Genomic DNA, 20,201 nt, shown 5'->3' with positions numbered 1-20,201 from the left:
AAAATTGAAATTGAATGCAGTAACTGTATAAACTACGAGGTCTGTTAGAAAAGTATCTGACCTTATTATTTTTTTCAAAAACCATATGGATTTGAATCACGTGTGATTGCGTCATCCAAGCTTGAACCCTCGTGCGCATGTGTGAGTTTTTTCATGCCTGTCGGTTGCTTCATTCGCCTGTGAGCAGGCTTTGAGTGAGGTGTGGTCTACCCCTCTCGTCTATTTTTTATTGCGAATAAATGTCTGAACGATTTGGATCTTTGCTGCATCAATTTTTTTCCAGAAACTGTGAGAGACCTCCAGGTGGACACCGTTCGAAAAATTAATATGGCTTTCAGGGACGATTTTATAGGGATTAAACAGATTACGGGGTGTTACTGCCCCTTTAAGGACGGCCCACAACTGCTGAGAGCGCAGTGCGCTCCCAGCGCTGATGGACAGGCTGACACCCCGCACAAACAACCAGATCATTTCCAACGTGAAAGCTTTGTTGATCTGGGACCTCATCTGACTTTCACAAAAAGGCAGAAGATGTGGACATCAGCACTTTTTCCGGCACATTCCACCGTTACAGGAGTTTTTTTTTTTTCATGGAAAAACAAGCCGAGGGACGCGCCACGGAGCCGTTCATTACGCGGGACAAAACCACCTCGGTGTTGGTCTCACAGGACGGTTTAAAGGTGGATTTCAGACGGATTCTGGTTGCTTTCCAGTCGTGTGAATATCCGATTGTGATTGTGCATGAGCTGAACATGACAGAACATGTCCTGTGAGGCTTCATCATGGCGTTTCTTTTCGCCATGCAGCTCCGCCGTGACGCGCGGAATTCCTCCGCCTTTGTTCCTCTTCTGAAAGACGTCCTGAGAGACCAACATCAAGAGCGGCATGGTGGCGCGTCCCTCGGCTTCTTTTTCCATGAAAAATAAACTCCTGTAATGGTGGAATGTGCCGGAAAATGTGCTGATGTCCACGTCTTTTCACAATTCCTGTGCTAGTCAGAGGACATACCGGATCAAGACAGCGTCTAGTTTAGAAATGAATGGCACATTTCACTGTTACAGGAGTTTTTGTCATGGAAAGAGGAACAAAGGCGGAGGAATTCCGCGCGTCGCAGTGGAGCTGCATGGCGAAAAGAAACGCCGTGATGAAGCCTCACAGGACATGTTCTGGCATGTTCAGCTCATGCACAATCACAATTGGATATTCACACGACTGGAAAGCAACCGGAATCCGTCTGAAATCCACCTTTAAGCCATCCTGTGAGACCAACACCGAGGTGGTTTTGTCCCGTGTAATGAACGGCTCCGTGGCGCGTCCCTCGCCTTATTTTTCCATGAAAAAAAAACTCCTGTAACGGTGGAATGTGCCGGAAAAAGTGCTGATGCCCACATCTTCTGCCTTTTTGTGAAAGTCAGACGAGGTCCCGGATCAACAAAGCTTTCATGTTGGAAATGATCTGGTTGTTTGTGCAGGGTGTCAGCCTGTCCATCGGCGCTGGGAGCGCGCTGCGCTCTCAGCAGTTGTGGGCCGTCCTTAAAGGGGCAGTAACACCCCGTAATCTGTTTAATCCCTATAAAATCGTCCCTGAAAGCCATATTAATTTTTCGAACGGTGTCCACCTGGAGGTCTCTTACAGTTTCTGGAAAAAAAATTGATGCAGCAAAGATCCAAATCGTTCAGACATTTATTCGCAATAAAAAATAGACGAGAGGGGTAGACCACACCTCACTCAAAGCCTGCTCACAGGCGAATGAAGCAACCGACAGGCATGAAAAAACTCACGCATACGCACGAGGGTTCAAGCTTGGCTGACGCAAACACACGTGATTCAAATCCATATGGTTTTTGAAAAAAATAATAAGGTCAGATACTTTTCTAACAGACCTCATAAAAAAAAAATGAAATTTTCAAAGTAACTGTGGCAACACTGCCTGTACCGGCTTGCTTTTAACTAGTTTTATGTTACTGCTGTCTTAATTTGTATTTCTATTTTATTCTGCTGTAAAACACAGTGATTTTATCTCGACAAGTGCTATACAAATAAACTTTACTTACTTATGTTTCAACTCAGCAACGATTATAACGATAAAAACCTTTTATGGCTGTGATGGGGCAGGATGTGCACAGGGGCAGTTTTGACTAGTCCCAGTTTCTCCAACCACAACCTGAGAAGAATTTAACTCATTCAGTTTTGATGGCTATCTTGGTGGCTTGCCTTCTTCAGTATACAGATTTAATAGAGTGCCACACTGCCTGTATTTACTGTGGCGTTATAGTGCCAAGAACCAGATGGTCATATCGTCACGCTGATTTTTTGTCCAAATCTTTTTCCACACTCAAAGCAGCCATTTTTTTCCCTGTATGAATTCTCATGTCCCCTTTTTGTACAAAATTTTTACCACACTCAGAACAGCCAAATGGGTTCTCTCTCTCTTCACTTTTATTTCTCTTCAATTTCTTTTTTACAGAGTGCAATGGGCCCCAAACCTGGGGTCTACAGTTGCATCCTAATCATTAATCATTACTGGCATTGTATTCGAGGGCTCTCTTCAAGATGGTAACTGTTCCTTTAACTGCGGATATCTGCACCTCATGGGCACTTGGGTGACCAGGGATTGCCTCAAGATATTTCTTCAGGTTCTTCTTCATAAGCCCTGTTGCTCCCACCACAACTGGGATGATATCAATTTCTTTCAATGACCACGTTATTCGTAGATCATTTTTAAAGTCTTGGTATTTCGTGATTTTCTCCCTTTCAGCTCTATTCAGGCCATAGTCATTGGGGACTGTCACATCAATAATTTTTGCTGTCTTCTCTTGCTTGTTCCAAATGACAATATCAGGTTTTACTGCACCTCCTCCTGTTCTCTCCTGTATGAATTCTTATGTGCCTGGTGAAATGACCCTTTTGGCCAAATCTTTTACCACACTCAGGACACCTAAATGGTTTCTCTCCTGTATGGATTCTCATGTGCCTGGTAAAGTGGCTCTTGTGTACAAATCTTTCACCACACTCAGAACAGACAAATGGCTTATAACCTGTATGCATTCTCATGTGAGTATTCAGATTGCCCTTTCGTCCAAATCTTTTACCACACTGAGAACAGCCAAACGGTTTCTCTCCTGTATGAATCCTCATGTGCATATTCAGAGTCCCCTTTTGTCCAAATGTTTTACCACACTCAGGACAGGCATAAGGATTCTCTCCTGTATGCATGCGCATGTGTATGTTAAAATAGCTCTTTTGTCCAAATCTTTTATCACACTCAGGACACACGAATGGTTTATGTCCTGTGTGAATTCTCATGTGTTTGTTTAGAGTGGCCTTTACTCCAAATCTTTTGTCACAGTTTGAACAGCCAAACGGCTTCTCTCCTGTATGAATTTTCATGTGAATGTTTAGATCAGCCTTTCGCCCAAATCTTTTACCACACTCAGGACAACCAAACGGTTTCTCTCCTGTATGAATTTTCATGTGTGCAGTCAGACTGCTCTTTCGTCCAAATTTGGTCCCACACTTGGAACACCTAAAAGGTTTTTCACCTGAATGAATTCTCATGTGCATGTACAGAGTGCCCTTTTGTCCAAATCTTTTACCACACTCAGGACAGCCAAAAGGTTTTTCTCCTGTATGAATTCTCATATGCATGGTAAAATGGCTCTTATGTGCAAATCTTTTACTACACTGAGAACACACAAATGGTTTCTGTCTTGTATGAATTCTTATGTGTTTTTTCAGCTCACCCTTTAGTCCAAATCTTTTACCACACTCGGGACAGACCAACTGTTTCTCACCTATATGCGTTCTCACGTGCATATCCAGGTTGACCTTTCGTCCAAACCTTTTACCACACTCAAGGCAGCCAAATGGATTCTCTCCAACATGAATTCTCATGTGTGCAGTCAAGCTGCTCTTACGTCCAAATTTTTTACCACACTTGGAACACTTAAATGTTTTTTCTCCTGTATGAATTCTCATGTGCATATGCAGAGTACCCTTTTGACCAAATCTTTTGCCACACTCAGTACAGCCAAAAGGTTTTTCTCCTGTATGAGTTCTCATATGTATGGTAAAATGGCTCTTGTGTGCAAATCTTTTACCACACTCGGAACAGACACATGGTTTCTCTCCTGTATGAAATGTCATTTGTCTGCTCAGAGCGCTCTTTATTCTCCACGTTTTACCTTGGACAGGACAACTAAATAGTTTCTCACTTCCTTTCCTTCGCTTGTGTTGCTTTGGATGATCCATGTGACCACATACTTGCCCATATTCAAAGCAATTAAGAAGATTCTTATCAATGTTGCAACTGCTGGGACTAACTGAAACATTTCTGTTTTTCTGACAGTGAAAACCTGAACTACAGTCTCTGGTCTGTTTGCAATCATGATTGTCATCAGTCTCAGTTTCAGAACTGTCTGAACTGTCATTAGTAACTGCTTGTAAATGACTATATAGACCTGAGTTCCTAGCTTGTTGTGGTCCCTCATCGTCCTCCCCATCAGCTTGTTCTGTCAGTGTTCTGTGTACAGTTGAAGTGCTGGCTACAGGCTCAGACTCTGTCCTTTCTTTAGTTTGGCTTTGATGAGTCTGTGATGACTGTGGTTTTTCATCATCACTTTCACTCTTCATAGGGACAGCAGTCAAAGGGAACTTGGCGCTATCAGCCGCCTGAACCTGGTGAAGCTGCTGTCCCCAATGACTTATACAGAATGTCTCTTGTTCCTCTTTAATATCCTTCTGGTCAACTTTCAGATTCCATTCCTGTTGTTCAGGGAAAGTTTCTTCTTTAATCAGCAACAACTTCTGCATGCCTGCAAAGAATCAATGAAATGGAGAACACTTTACCAATATTCATAAAAAAAAAACCAAAACAAAACCAAACAAACAAACAAAAAAAACAAAAAAAAAAACAAAGATTGTGGGTGGTGAGTGTGACCTCAAAATAGGTGTGGGGGCAAACAACAACAACAAAAAAAACAACAACAACAAAAAAGAGACTCCTAGAGACATTGTGATGCAGATGTTGGACAATTCTGAATTGATTCACAAAAGTCAAAATTGATTTTATGTTAATTGCAGGTGTATGAATGCAGCTTCTGGCCACCGTTAAAAGGCAATTTGCACGTTCCTTACGAAAACCTACTTTCATACTTTTGGGACCCGAAAGGAATTTGTGATTCTGCAATTGTGGAAATTAATACTAAATCACCAATTCACCACATTTTTTTCACAACATTGCTTATTTTCTACATTTACTGCATAAATTGTGCAGAAAATGGAAACAGACACTCAACATCATAAGTGGAGCTTCCGATGATACATGGCCACAATGTTGGTACTGTGCTTCAGACAAAAAATTAAATTACAAAACAGTGAGTTTTCCCATCAGAAATCATTGATCAGGAAAGTCTTGCACCTAGTGCTATTAAACTGAAAAATGTACCATCAGGTTTGCAGCTTTGGTGCAAAAGGCACTACTGTTTCCTCTGTATACGCTGTATAATTATGACTGCCGCTACTGATTCAAGAGGGAAATTATATATATATCCATTAATGTGGATGCCAATATCTCACTGGCAGTCACCTGACAGAAGTGCAACAGAAGACGTCAGGACTCATGTCTATTCCACAGACTTACATATATCAAAAAAGGCCAGACGTTAACCTCCTATGAATATGAATACAGTGTCTCGCTGTTTGCACAATCACCATTAAAAGTAGGGATGGGTATTGATAAGATTTTAACAACACTGATGCCACTATCGATTCCCTTATAATACCTCTTATGAATTTTCTGTGTACTAAAAGCAAGCTTTACAGCTTTTCTATGTCAACAACATTTTACTGAGTCTTAAAGTAAATAAATATGAAATTGGTCACTGGATCCTTGATCTCTGGACATAAATAGAAATAAACAAAATCTGTAGTTTTTGTCAAAAGCATTTACTTTCAGATATTAATGACAAAAATGTAACTCCATAGCTCAGCTGCTGTGATGCACGTCAGGATGTAATTCATCAAACACGGACGACGTCTCATTTTTGGAGAAAAAAATGTTTTGGTTTGTTGTCTGTATTAATGTTTGGAAAGTGGTGTCATATGATTTAAAATGGCAATTCATTCTGAAGCTATTAATTCCAGCCGGACTGTAACTTGACTCGGCAGAGAGCAGCGCAGTGTTTGGAGCTGTGCGAATGGAACGGAGGATGATTCTCATTTCTTGCCCGCAGCAAGACAAGAGTCCCAGTTAGTGACTTTAATCCATACAAAAGTGACTCACGATTGACATATTTTAATGGCTTTGAGAGGGGTTAAGAAGTGGAGTTGGAAACACTGTTTTCAGTGAGTGGATAAATCTGAAAACACCACCTTCACATGTTCGTGTGGACAAGTAATACAGAACTTTTATGAAACAACGATATCATAGCTCCACCTTTCTAAGCTCAGCCCTTCATAATGAATGACATGTTGTCAATAGTGTAATTTAACATACTTTTTTGTGTGTGTGTGGGTGGATCCTAAATGGGATTCATTCTCATCGCTAGAAGAATGCTGAAGAGATGTCAGATAGCTGTGGTGAACGCTGGTGTGAATTAATGGAGTGCAGTAACACTAATAAAATAATTGCAGAAAGGACTTGCAGCTTTTAATAGAAGCTATTATTTCTTATTGTTGTTGGGACAAAACGCTGGTGTCCTCTGGTTCAGGCTGAGAAACGCAGCCAGAGCAGACAAAACACAGAGAGACTTCTTTAACAACGCTACATGTATTCACAAATAATTTTGAAGATTTAAATTATTTCCAGAAGTTGTCTTCCAGAACAAGGGTGTATTGTGTGGATAAGTTTTCGCCAGGCTGTGATGATGAATCCGGTTGAAAGGATGCAACAGGTAAGATTAAGATTTAGTATTTACTCAGTGTGTGAACAGTTTAATATTTGAAATAGTATAAGTCGGAACTGTATGAATGGTCATGTAAGGACTTCACAGAAAACAAATATAGGGTCTGTAGATGTTATACTGCACCTCTGTATTTATGGGTGATTCTTAGACTATGAGCACTTATTATGTCCTTTGATCATATTGTATGAAAAACAGAAAAAAGGGGAAATTTCACACTTTTATAGTTATCTTTACAATGAAAGTGTGTTAAGAAATTTGTTCTAGTAGTCTATGATGACTTTTTTCACCTTTTTTCAGCATCATTATATGCAAATATTGCCGTTTTTGTGCTTGTCCCACACCCCAGACTTTTGATCTTCAATGATAAAAATGAATGGTAAAGAAACGTTTTTTCTAATGTTTTAAAATATCTCTGAATAAAATATCAGTAAAATAATCAAAACATAATTGGCGTATTCAATGTCATACAATTGTTGCGATTTTTTTTAAACAAAATGTAGTTGTCCCACACTATTGCCGTAATTTCCACCACAACACTGTAATGTCCCTAAACAGTTTGTATGAAAGATTGTTTGGGTAGTTTCTATGGAGATAAACAGTGACATCAGAGCACATGTATATAGCGCCAAATCACAAACAGTTGCCCCAAGGCGCTTTATATTGTAAGGCAATGGTGTGGTAGAAATTACATTTACAAGGCTAATAGTGCCCGTAGTTAAAGAATCACCCTTATGTGCACCATCCTGAATAAAGTTTATTATTATTATTACTGTGCTGCTCTGTAGCGTTGCTTTAGATTCTTCTGCTACAATGACTCATTCTTCCATTCACTGACTTCTCCATTTTCTGTGGAAGCATTCCAGCGCCACATCCAGGCCTGGCATAAGTACTACAGCATTTTCCATCATTTTGAGTGTTTTCCTGCAGACACAGACAAATCTTAAAATGGTGCCGTGTTAATGGAACACGATTTGAAAACAAAGAAAAAGATCGTATTGGGAAAGCGTCGTATCCATGTGGACAAAGCCTAAGCTCCCACTGCAGTCATGCTGTTAAAACACGTTAATTCCTTCACACATTTGCTGCTAAATGCAATGTCTCTTTAAAAACAAAGAAAAACATATTACTCTTTCTGATCCTTAAGACCCCATAAAAAAAGTTTATCATCCCGGTCCGCATGCTGAAATCGCCCCACATCAATTCATTGACGGCGGTACAGCTGGTGCAAGAACCAGCATGTCCGCTAGGTGGCGAGTATGCTTTGGCTGAAGACGGCCGAAGTTTACAGAGCCTGATGAGGCCAAGAAGCTGAAGCCATGGTACGGGCTGAGCGTTCCCCAGGTGATCATGAGTGATATTTACAACCCAGTGTGCAGGTTGTCTTGCTGATGGCCACAAGATTCACAAAAGAAGAACCAGGCTGTGAATCCCTGAGAAGGAAAACTTATGTTAATTCCAATTTCAATTATTTTCATTTATACTCGTATAGCGCCAAATCACAACAGAGTTGCCCTCAAGGCGCTTCACACAAGTAAGGTCTACCTTACTAACCCCAGAGCAACAGTGGTAAGAAAAAACTCCCTCTGAGGACAAAACCTCAAGCAGACCAGACTCAAAGGTGGTGACCCTCTCTGCTTGGGCGATGCTACAGACATAAATTACAGAACAATTCACAAAACAATATACAGGAAAGCTGTTGGTGCACAGGACAGGAGGGTCTCCAGCATACTATTACCACACCCATCTCTGGATGGAGCAAGCACCTTAAACAGAGAGAAAAAAAACAGAATCAAGCATCAGAAAGACAAGAAATACAGTATTTGTCAGCATTAAACAACATGAAAAACAGGAAATACTAAGGTGATCGCCGGCCACTAGCCCTGAGCTTCACTAAAAGACCCCGAATTTAGATAAAGTTGAAGCGTGGAACTATACTATGACAGTATGCTAGTGTAGCACTTATGCCTTTATACTACAGAGTAATTTGAATATGCTGGAATTTATATATTATGGGCTAGTAAATGTAGTGCAGCAATGGGCAACTGATCAGCAGATCTGATCTGCTGGAGGTTTCTTCCTGTTAAAAGGGAGTTTTTCCTTCCCACTGTTGCCAAGTGCTTGCTCATAGGGGGTCGTTTTGACCATTGGGGTTTTTCATAATTATTGTATGGCCTTGCCTTACAATATGGAGCGCCTTGGGGCAACTGTTTGTTGTGATTTGGCGCTATATAAGAAAAAAGTTGATTGATTGATATAATAAACACAGACAACATTGATTTTAACTGCAGGTACCTTATTATTTGTTGTAAGCTCCTCTGTTCCAGGGGAGTTGAGTTGAAAAGGAGTTGATATGGTAAAAAAGCTTATAAGTTCAGTTTCTTTCATCAGCCACAGTTTGAGATATGGCAGCAGCAAAAAACCAATGGGGGATTGGGCCAAACAGCTCCTACCACACAGGTGGAGATGAAGAGAAATGATTCCTGAGCAGGTGTATTCATTATTTTCCTTGGCTCTGTTCGTTCCTGGACTTTAGCTCGCCATCAAGGTAACTTCTGTGTAAGCTTTTCCAGCCAACAACAAAAAACCCGGCCTGAATGAGTACAGGACCAGTAAGTTAAAAGTGTACACATAAGTATCAAAAATATATCCAAAAGGATTAATAAATATTCATCTCAAATCACAGTGCACTATATTAGTAGTAGTGATTTGAGTAAGAACAATTCACAAATCATTCAACATGCTAACTTAGCATTAAGTTAACGAGTCTCCATAGAAAATGCATTACGGAGCGGCTTATGCTAAGCTAATGCTATCCCACACAAATAAATGGGCTATCCGTTAGCATTTAAAACACTCACCAATTCGCGGTGATCTACACTCACATCCCTCACGATGTAGACAGTGGGTTCAGCTCTATCATCTATGAGCAAGGTTTAAGCAAAGTATAAGGCATTGCCCAGAAAAAAACCATACTGTTTAAAACGGTTTTAGAGCGATTACTGACTTGTTGCAGCCCTTAGAGAAATTTTCCCCCACGCCTGTCTGTATGTCTGCTGCGCCATGCTTAAAACTAGTTGGTCACATGATTCACGTGCATCACGAGTTAATGCGAGACGGTGCCAAGTACCGCGAGAACTCGGAGAATATCAGAGGCAGCAGTTAAGATATTTTATTTATTATCAGTTTTAAACAGGGGTTACAGGGTCCCCCCCTCTAAATCCGTGCATGTCCCTGTGCATGGGAACAATATTTATACTACATGAACTTGTGAAGCGGAAATAGAGGACATTGCATTGGTCAGATTTAAAACTTTTGCATAAGCATCGACTAAACCGTGAAACAAGGTTTGAACTACAGACACTAAGGGATTGCCAAACTTTGCATAATGTAACCTGTTTGGAGGTCTACGATCACGAGTTGAGTGTCTTATACAACCCCTGGCAAAAATTATGGAATCACCGGCCTCGGAGGATGTTCATACATTTGTTTAATTTTGTAGAAAAAAAAGCAGATCACAGACATGACACAAAACTAAAGTCATTTCAAATGGCAACTTTCTGGCTTTAAGAAACACTATAAGAAATCAGGAAAAATAATTGTGGCAGTCAGTAACGGTTACTGTTTTAGGCCAAGCAGAGGGAAAAAAATATGGAATCACTCAATTCTGAGGAAAAAATTATGGAATCATGAAAAACAAAAGAACGCTCCAACACATCACTAGTATTTTGTTGCATCACCTCTGGCTTTTATAACAGCTTGCAGTCTCTGAGGCATGGACTTAATGAGTGACAAACAGTACTCTTCATCAATCTGGCTCCAACTTTCTCTGATTGCTGTTGCCAGATCAGCTTTGCAGGTTGGAGCCTTGTCATGGACCATTTTCTTCAACTTCCACCAAAGATTTTCAATTGGATTAAGATCCGGACTATTTGCAGGCCATGACATTGACCCTATGTGTCTTTTTGCAAGGAATGTTTTCACAGTTTTTGCTCTATGGCAAGATGCATTATTATCTTGAAAAATGATTTCATCATCCCCAAACATCCTTTCAATTGATGGGATAAGAAAAGTGTCCAAAATATCAACGTAAACTTGTGCATTTATTGATGATGTAATGACAGCCATCTCCCCAGTGCCTTTACCTGACATGCAGCCCCATATCATCAATGACTGTGGAAATTTACATGTTCTCTTCAGGCAGTCATCTTTATAAATCCCATTGGAACGGCACCAAACAAAAGTTCCAGCATCATCACCTTGCCCAATGCAGATTCGAGATTCATCACTGAATATGACTTTCATCCAGTCATCCACAGTCCATAATTGCTTTTCCTTAGCCCACTGTAACCTTGTTTTTTTCTGTTTAGGTGTTAATGATGGCTTTCATTTAGCTTTTCTGTATGTAAATCCCATTTCCTTTAGGCGGTTTCTTACAGTTCGGTCACAGACGTTGACTCCAGTTTCCTCCCATTCTTTCCTCATTTGCTTTGTTGTGCATTTTCGATTTTTGAGACATATTGCTTTAAGTTTTCTGTCTTGACGCTTTGATGTCTTCCTTGGTCTAGCAGTATGTTTGACTTTAACAACCTTCCCATGCTGTTTGTATTTGGTCCAGAGTTTAGACACAGCTGACTGTGAACAACCAACATCTTTTGCAACATTGCGTGATGATTTACCCTCTTTTAAGAGTTTGATAATCCTCTCCTTTGTTTCAATTGACATCTCTCGTGTTGGAGCCATGATTCATGTCAGTCCACTTGGTGCAACAGCTCTCCAAGGTGTGATCACTCCTTTTTAGATGCAGACTAACAAGCAGATCTGATTTGATGCAGGTGTTAGTTTTGGGGATGAAAATTTATAGGGTGATTCCATAATTTATTCCTCAGAATTGAGTGAGTCCATATTTTTTTCCCTCTGCTTGGTCTAAAAAAGTAACCGTTACTGACTGCCACAATTATTTTTCCTGATTTCTTATTGTGTTTCTTAAAGCCAGAAAGTTGCCATTTGAAATGACTTTAGTTTTGTGTCATGTCTGTGATCTGCTTTTTTTCTACAAAATTAAACAACTGAATGAACATCCTCCGAGGCCGGTGATACCATAATTTTTGCCAGGGGTTGTAGTAGGATTAGATTGATCACCATCAGAATATGACTCGTCAAGATCATTAACAGGTAGGTCAACTGTTGGATCATGCTGTTCTTCATTTAAAGATGTATCAGATAATGTTTCTCTCGTTTCTCTTTCCACAGGTTGTATTCTTGTTTCCACAGGTAAGTGTTGTTCTACAGGTTTGATTATTTCTTCCTCTACCAGGTTTCCTTCAGGTAAGTTAGGTGAGAGCATTTGTTCAGAATCAAAATCTCCAGAATGGACTTCAGATGCTACGGTAAGTATTGCATCATCTGGATCATGTAAACTTACAGAAGCACTGGAAGGTTACTGAGCATCTGTGGTAGAGGTTCTGGTCAAGGTGAAACGAGCAGGTGGCAGATCAGGCCTTTCTGATAAAAATATGGGTCCATCTTCACCATCAGAGATTTCACCCTGATAGTCATCATTTCCCTTGGAAATGGACAAGTGAGTTTGAAATTTTTGCAGAGGAACAGGTTGAGATTTTTCTTCTGCCTCCACAGAAAGAAAATTGCAAGGCAGCAAGAGGTCTCTATGTAATGTATGAAGTGGACCTGGTTTGTGTTCAGGTGTCACTGTGTAGACCAGGAGATCACCAGCCTTCTTGACAACTACATAGACATCCTCCTCCCATTTGTCCATCAGTTTGTGCATTCCTCGCAAGCGTACATTTCTTACAAGTACACAATCACCACGTTCAAGGACTGAAGATGTTACTCGTTGATCAAAGCAAGTTTTGTTACGTTCTGCATTCTTTGCAACATTGCGAGATGCAACTTGATAACTTTCTTGCAACCGAGATCTTAAATTTTGCACATACTGAGAATGGGACTTGTGCTGTGGCTGTCGAACAGGTAAGCCAAAAGCAAGATCTACAAGCAACCGCGGGGCAACTGTTTGTTGTGATTTGGCGCTATATAAAAAAATTGATTGATTGATTGATTTAGATTTCTGTTTGGTTTCAAGTGTACCAAGAATGCTGAGAAGAGTTCTATTGAATCGTTCCACGGGATTCCCACGTGGGTGATATGAATTAGTTCGACTTTTTTGAATGCCAGTGACTTCACACAGCTCTTTAATGAGTTTTGACTCGAAGTCAGGACCTTGATCGGTATGAATGCGTTCGGGAAATCCATAGTAAACAATAAAGTTTTCCCAGTAAACAATAAAGTTTTCCCAGAGACACTCAGCAACAGTTCGAGCCTTCTGGTTAGGCGTAGGACAAGCCAGAGCGAACTTCGTAAAATGGTCTGTGAGCACTAAGATGTCTTTGACATTGCTGGTGTTGGGTTCCAGACTTAGAAAATCCATACAAATGAGTTCCAATGGACGGGTGGTGCAAATGTTAACCAGTGGAGCAGCTCATTCTGGCGGGGTTTTCCTCCTGACACAACAAGGACAGGCCTTGATCTTGGCTTCCACGTCGGTAGCCATTTTAGGCCAATAGAACCGTGCACGCACTAAGTCCAGAGTCCAATCTACTCCTAAATGACCCATGTCATTATGGAGGCTGTGCAAAACCTGTGACCGCAAATCTGTAGGTAACACCAATTGGAAAGAAAGGTTGTTTTCATCCTGTCTTCGACGATACAGGACTCCGTCAATAAGTTCAAACCTGTTTAACACTCTTAACAGGAGAGAAAGTTCAGGAAGTTCTTTGCGGAGAGATGGATGAACTTTGTCCCCAGATTCAAGTTGTACAATGACTTTATGAAGGCTTGGATCTGCTCTTTGCTTCTCTTTAAGATTTAACTGTGATAAAGAAGAAATTACTGGCAGACCAAGGTCTGATTCTTCGCCATAGATGTCTGGAACAGCATCGGCAGTAACAGCAAGGGACTCTATGAGAGTGATAGGCCATTGGTTGAGCTCGAGCTGATTACCAGTTCGAACCAAGGCACTTTGACAAATGGCATCAACTACATCAGCAGAAACATAGCTGTTGTCACTCGAGTCGTTAAGATATTGGTCTGTGAAATTACGGATGAGATCAGATTCTTTTTCTGAATGGTGGGTTTCTGGAAGACTGTTATGTGGTCTTCGGGATAGAGCATCAGCATCAATGTTTTGTTTGCCAGTTCTATAGTGGAGTTTGAATGAGTAAGTGGATAATGCTGCAAGCCATCGGTGACTTGTGGCATCTAGCTTTGCAGATGTTAAAATGTAAGTGAGGGGATGACTGTCGGTGATTACTGTGAAATTTGCTCCATAGAGGTAGTCATGGAATTTCTTGGACACACTCCACTTTAATGCCAAGAATTCCAACTTGTGCGCTGGATATCGAGATTTGCTTGGAGACAATCCACGACTGGCATATGCGATAACCCGAAGTTTCCCATCCTGCTCCTGATACAAGGCTGCACCCAACCCAGTGGTGCTTGCATCTGTATGCAAGATGTAGGGTTCTTTGGGATTAGCAAAGCCAAGGACAGGTGCAGAGATAAGTTTGTCTACAAGAGTATCGAAAGCCATTTGACATGAAGGTGTCCAACGGTCACCAAGGCTCTGTTTGGGGTCATAGTGCTGATCTTTGAATGGGTTTCTGGAGGATTTTTGAAGAGGTCCATATCCACGTGTAAGTTCATTAAGAGGTCTGACTATTGCTGCATAACACTTGATGAAACAGCGATAGTAACCAGAGAACCCAATAAATGATTTAAGTTCTCTCAAGGTTTTTGGAATTGGCCAGGTTTTAAGTGCACTTATTGTTACGGGTTAGAACCCTGGAACACTGGAACTGGACCCCAGAATGCAGATGCCAAAAACAAGGATGAGTTGGTGCAGATCAAGGTGTTTATTTACAGAAGACAAGTAAAAAACTAGGAATATTTAACTGTTCCAAAAAAAATCCAAAATACTTCTCTGACTAATAGAGGTGAAGTGAAAAACACAGCAGAATCCCAAATCACAAGCTTTCCAAAAGACAGAGACTAAAAAACATGATAACAAAGAACAACTGTCAAAATGTGACCGCGAGAAGGCACTTTTATAAAACAGACCTTCAGTGAAGCTGGAACAAGTGGCAATAGCAAAAGATCAGATGTGTGGCAAGGAGCTTCTTCTGTGGCAAGACGTGTGGCAAAAAACAATCGACCAGCACCAGCCCTGATCCAAGTGACGCTTAAATAACAAACAGAATTAATGACAACTATGACCAACACGTGCGAACGGAAACACCGGAGGCACGTGAGAAAAAAAAACCCCAGATCAATCAGTATTGAAAGATAACAAAATATTCTGATTGGGTGGAGAAACAAACTGAGCACAAAACCAAGAAAAGTTATAACAATACGTGATGATCTCAAACAATCACTAAGGGAATTTCAAAATGTTTTACAGGAGGAAATCAACACTAAATGTGCGAGGGGCGGAGCTCTCGCATGACAGCTGTCACAAACCCGCGCTCAGCTGACAGCATGAGAAGGGCGGAAGCTTACAAAGACAGCTGTCAAAACCAAACCGAGCCGGGCTGACCCAGAACCTGAGGAACGTGGACAAACATGACTACTAAGGGAGAAATATAATTAAAAACCAAAACCGTGGGCGGAATCTACGGATCACAACAACTGGGGCAACCCCCAGAAGCTGTGCGAATGAAAGGAAACCCCGGTCCCCGTATGCAGCAGAACGAGTAAAAAATACGTCACAGACACCCATTCTTACATACGCACAACAGAACACTGAATCAACCACGTACCCCTTCATCCCCTACTCAGGCACGCACGTACAGAGTTCCACCTGAATCAACCCGCACACATTCACGCCTACTCAAGCACACATGCGCACGCGCGCACACACACCACACACACACACACCACACACACACACACACACACACACACACACACACAACACACCACACACCACACACACACACACACACACAGAGAGTTATCCGACTCCACGGAATAACACATACACCGGCTTTACCTGTCATGACAACAAATGCAGAAACACTTACAGAAGAAAGTGAGAGACAGTCACTCACAAACCTTCAACCAGAAACAGCATAATGGGAGAACACTTAAGACACAAAAGAGCATGGGGACCAGGGACGCATCCAACACAACCCCCAGAACCGAAACCCAACACTTATCTTTTCAGGGTCAGTTTCAACTCCACACTCCGAAACAACATGGCTGAGGTATCGGACTGAGCGTTGGAAAAATCTGCATTTCTCAGGAGATAATTTGAGATTATACTCCTTCAGACGGTTCAAGACTCTGAGCAACTGACGTTCATGCTCTTCAAGACTATCAGAAAAAATGATCAGATCATCCAGAAAGACAAGTACTTCTTTCAAGTTAAGATCGACCATACACCTCTCCATTACCCGCTGGAACGTAATTGGTGTGTTGGTAACGCCCTGTGGCATTCGGTTGAACTCCCAAAAGCTTAGGGGTGTTACAAAAGCTGTTTTCGGTTTGTCATTTCATGCTCTTCGATCTGATAGTACCCTGATTAAGTCAAGAATTGAGAACCATTTTGAACCAGTTAAAGCACAGAAAGTTTCTTCAAGGTTAGGAAGTGCGTATGCTTCCTTGATTGTTTGCTGATTAAGCTTTCTGTAGTCTATACACAATCGGATGTCATTATTTTTCTTTCGAACAACAACAATTGGCGACGAGAAAGGGGATTCAGACTCCCTGATGACTCCAGCTGCCAGCAATTCTTGAAGATGTCTACGAACGGCTTCAACATCATTCGGGTGTATTGGTCTGGCACGATGTTTAAAAGGAAACTTTATATCATGAAGCTTTATATGATGTTTCACTTTATTCGTACAGCCAAAGTCAAGGTCGTGAAGAGAAAAGACTTCAGGAATCTCGCGAAGCTTGTTGACAATACGCTCTTTCCATTCTTGTGAGACATCAGAATCTCCAAAGTTGATGTTAAAATCACTGTTTTCTCTCTGTGTAACTGGAGATTTGACAATCTGCTGAGATATAACAGCTTGACAAACTGCAACTTCCGCAATAACAGTAAGAGGAAGAGAAATGTCTTGCTCAGTCTCACTGGAAAGAACAACAGCCACTTTGTAGGGTGATTCAGAAAGTAAAGTAATCAAGCAGTTTTTGACAATCAGTCCACCAGGAAGAGAAGATTTGGGATGTTCAAGAATAGCCCATTTGCATGGTAAAGGACAAGTAATTCGTGCAAACCCACTGAAAACGGCAGTTTAGCCTGCTGGAATGAGCAAAGGAGCTTTCCTTGAAGTATGCACAACCCCAATGTTACCAGCTTCATTCTTTTGATGCTGCAAATGAAGCATTTTTAACACTGCTTTGTAACCATGAGACTGAGGTTCAAAATTAGAAGAGACACTAGTCAAAAACTGGTCATACATAACTTCAAGAGTATTCATCCCAATCAAAACAGACTGTACAGAGGATTGTGTGTCTGGAACAACAAAAGCAAGAGTAGGGATTTCAACTTCAGAACCAAGAAAGTCTTTGTGGAACTTGACATTTATCTCAACGTAACCCAAATATGGGACAGATTGTTCAGCTGCACCTTCGATTTGTAAAAGATTTTCCAAAGCGTGAACTTGTTGATCTGCCAGGTACTGATTGTAAAATCAAATCAAATCAAATCAATTTTATTTATATAGCACCAAATCACAACAAACATTTGCCCCAAGGCGCTCTACATTGTAAGGCAAAGCCATACAATAATTACGGAAAAACCCCAACGGTCAAAACGACCCCCTGTGAGCAAGCACTTGGTGACAGTGGGAAGGAAAAACTCCCTTTTAACAGGAAGAAACCTCCAGCAGAACCAGGCTCAGGGAGGGGCAGTCTTCTGCTGGGACTGGTTGGGGCTGAGGGAGAGAACCAGGAAAAAGACATGCTGTGGAGGGCAGCAGAGATCAATCACTAATGATTAAATGCAGAGTGGTGCATACAGAGCAAAAAGAGAAAGAAACACTCAGTGCATCATGGGAACCCCCCAGCAGTCTAAGTCTATAGCAGCATAACTAAGGGATGGTTCAGGGTCACCTGATCCAGCCCTAACTATAAGCTTTAGCAAAAAGGAAAGTTTTAAGTCTAATCTTAAAAGTAGAGAGGAGAAAATGAAACAGGTATTGTAGTGACCTGTGATCCAGTATCCATAAGACAAATACATTCTGCTCCAGCTATAGTCACAACTGCTGTACATCTCGAGCCAACTAAGCCCTTTGGCATGATAGCCATCTTTGTAGGAAAATGGTTTGCACAGTTCAGCTGGACAGATTCAATTGTTTCTTTGGTGAGACATTGCTGGTCCGCCCTGTAACGGGAACTGGCATTAGTTTAAAGGCGGTCGGGTTGGAGGATTCTGACTCTGCCATTGTTGTAATTTTTCATTGAATTTCCTTCTTTGACTCACAACTCTGCTTGGATCTGGGGGGTCTGAACACTGTGGTCGTGTGTGACCATCCTCCCCACACCGAAAACAATAACCTGGCTTAGGCAATGAAGATGATGGTTTTGCTGTGGATTTAGCAAATTTGTTTGATTTAGGCTTTTGATTGTGACCACTGGCATATCTGGACTGGCTAGACTCGGACTGATTTCCAGACTGCACGCTGGTGAGAGCAGCGAGTTGTTTTTGAATTTCGGCCATTTGCTTAGTGAGTTGCTGAGTAATTACTTTTAAAGCAGCACAACTATCTGATTCTCCTGTTACTTGTGAGTTAACTGTTACTCTGTGTTTAGCAGCACCAAGCTGTTGTTTCATTCTTACGACTTTGGCGGCTTTGCGATCTTCTTCTGTCCTCAACAGAAGTAACAATTCTGCAAAAGAAGGTGGATGTGATTTTCGCTGTGGTAACTGTAATTCTGATATTAATGCATTGTCCCAGCAGCCTCTGCAAAACTGGTTTAGTAAATGTTTATTAATGTCTGTTTCTTTGACTCCACCTCTCTTTATAGCAAGGTTCAAAGCAACTTGCAATCGTTGTAAATAAGTTGACGGGGGCTCTCCCGCATCCTGAAAAGTGTCCATGAATTTTGCATATAATTCATTGCCATCCTGCACTGTACCGTAAGCAGAATGAAGCTATTGTAAATAAACACCAGGCAATGTATCTGTACTTAAATGTCTAACCATGTCAGAAGCAGGTGGCAAAAGACTTTCTAAAATCTTTCTTGAATGCTGAAGAACAGAAATTGCAGGATCTTTCATAATCAAATCAACACTGGAACGCCAAGTTTCATAATCAGATTCATGAACAGGTCGTGGTATTTTTCCAGAGAAAGCTCACAATTTTTGAGAGGTGAGAAAATGCATAGAGTGGTCTTCACTTTTAACAATATGTTCAACAACATATCTTTGAACATCTGGAGGAGTGAGATCAGAAGCAGAGAAACTTGAAAGAGAAGGTCTAGTTTGAGATTGAGACGCTTGATTGTCATTTTGCTTTGTTATGGGCGGGGCCTGTGCTTGCTGTGAAACTTCTTGGTTTTCTGTCTCAGGTGCATCATTTGGTGCTTGTTTTATTGTGCTTGTTGCAGAATGGAGCTCAGACACAGCACCTCTAATTTGTAACATCATGTCTTGTAAAACTACAACAAAATCTTTTCCTGTGGCTTTAGCCAGCATTTTCAATTCTGACAAATATGTCTGAGTCTTAGAGTTGCCTACTAATTGAGTGTAAACATCTCACAATGAAGAAATTGTAAATTTAATATCATTGCTTGGTGCAATAAACAAATAAGGTGACTGTTTTTTGCAGCGCAGTAACAGCATCACTATTACCAAATTCAACAACAAATTGTTGATTAAACTCAGAGGTTTTATCTGTTATCGTTTCTGTTCTGCTAACTGAACCGTAACGTTTCAAAAAAATCTAGCACCTCATCATCTGCCCGAGTGCCAGTAAAGCTATCAATCAGCACAACATGTGGAATTTCAATTTTAAGATTCTTAAACACTTCCATAGTAAATGTAAAATGTACCATTCTTTATTAAATACTGTTCAACAACCTCCTGGCTGGCTCGCTACAACTTGTGTAGCACTTATGCCTTTATACGACAAATTTGAATTTGCTGGAATTTATATATTATGGGCTAGTAAATGTAGTGCAGCAATGGGCAACTGAATCAGGAGATCTAGACTTGCTCCAAGAGGTTTTTAGACAGTATAATAAACACAGACAACATTGATTTTAACTGCAGGTAC

General features: G+C 41.0%; 1 pseudogene; it reads right to left on the bottom strand.

Moving 5' to 3' along the window:
- Positions 1-2,846: 2,846 nt before the first annotated feature.
- LOC117509918 lies at positions 2,847-12,691 on the bottom strand (annotated as a pseudogene).
- Positions 12,692-20,201: the final 7,510 nt, after the last annotated feature.

Source organism: Thalassophryne amazonica, chromosome 5 (genome assembly GCF_902500255.1).
Source record: "Thalassophryne amazonica chromosome 5, fThaAma1.1, whole genome shotgun sequence".
NCBI classification, from domain to species: domain Eukaryota; kingdom Metazoa; phylum Chordata; class Actinopteri; order Batrachoidiformes; family Batrachoididae; genus Thalassophryne; species Thalassophryne amazonica.
This window is presented reverse-complemented; position numbering and strand designations above follow the sequence as displayed.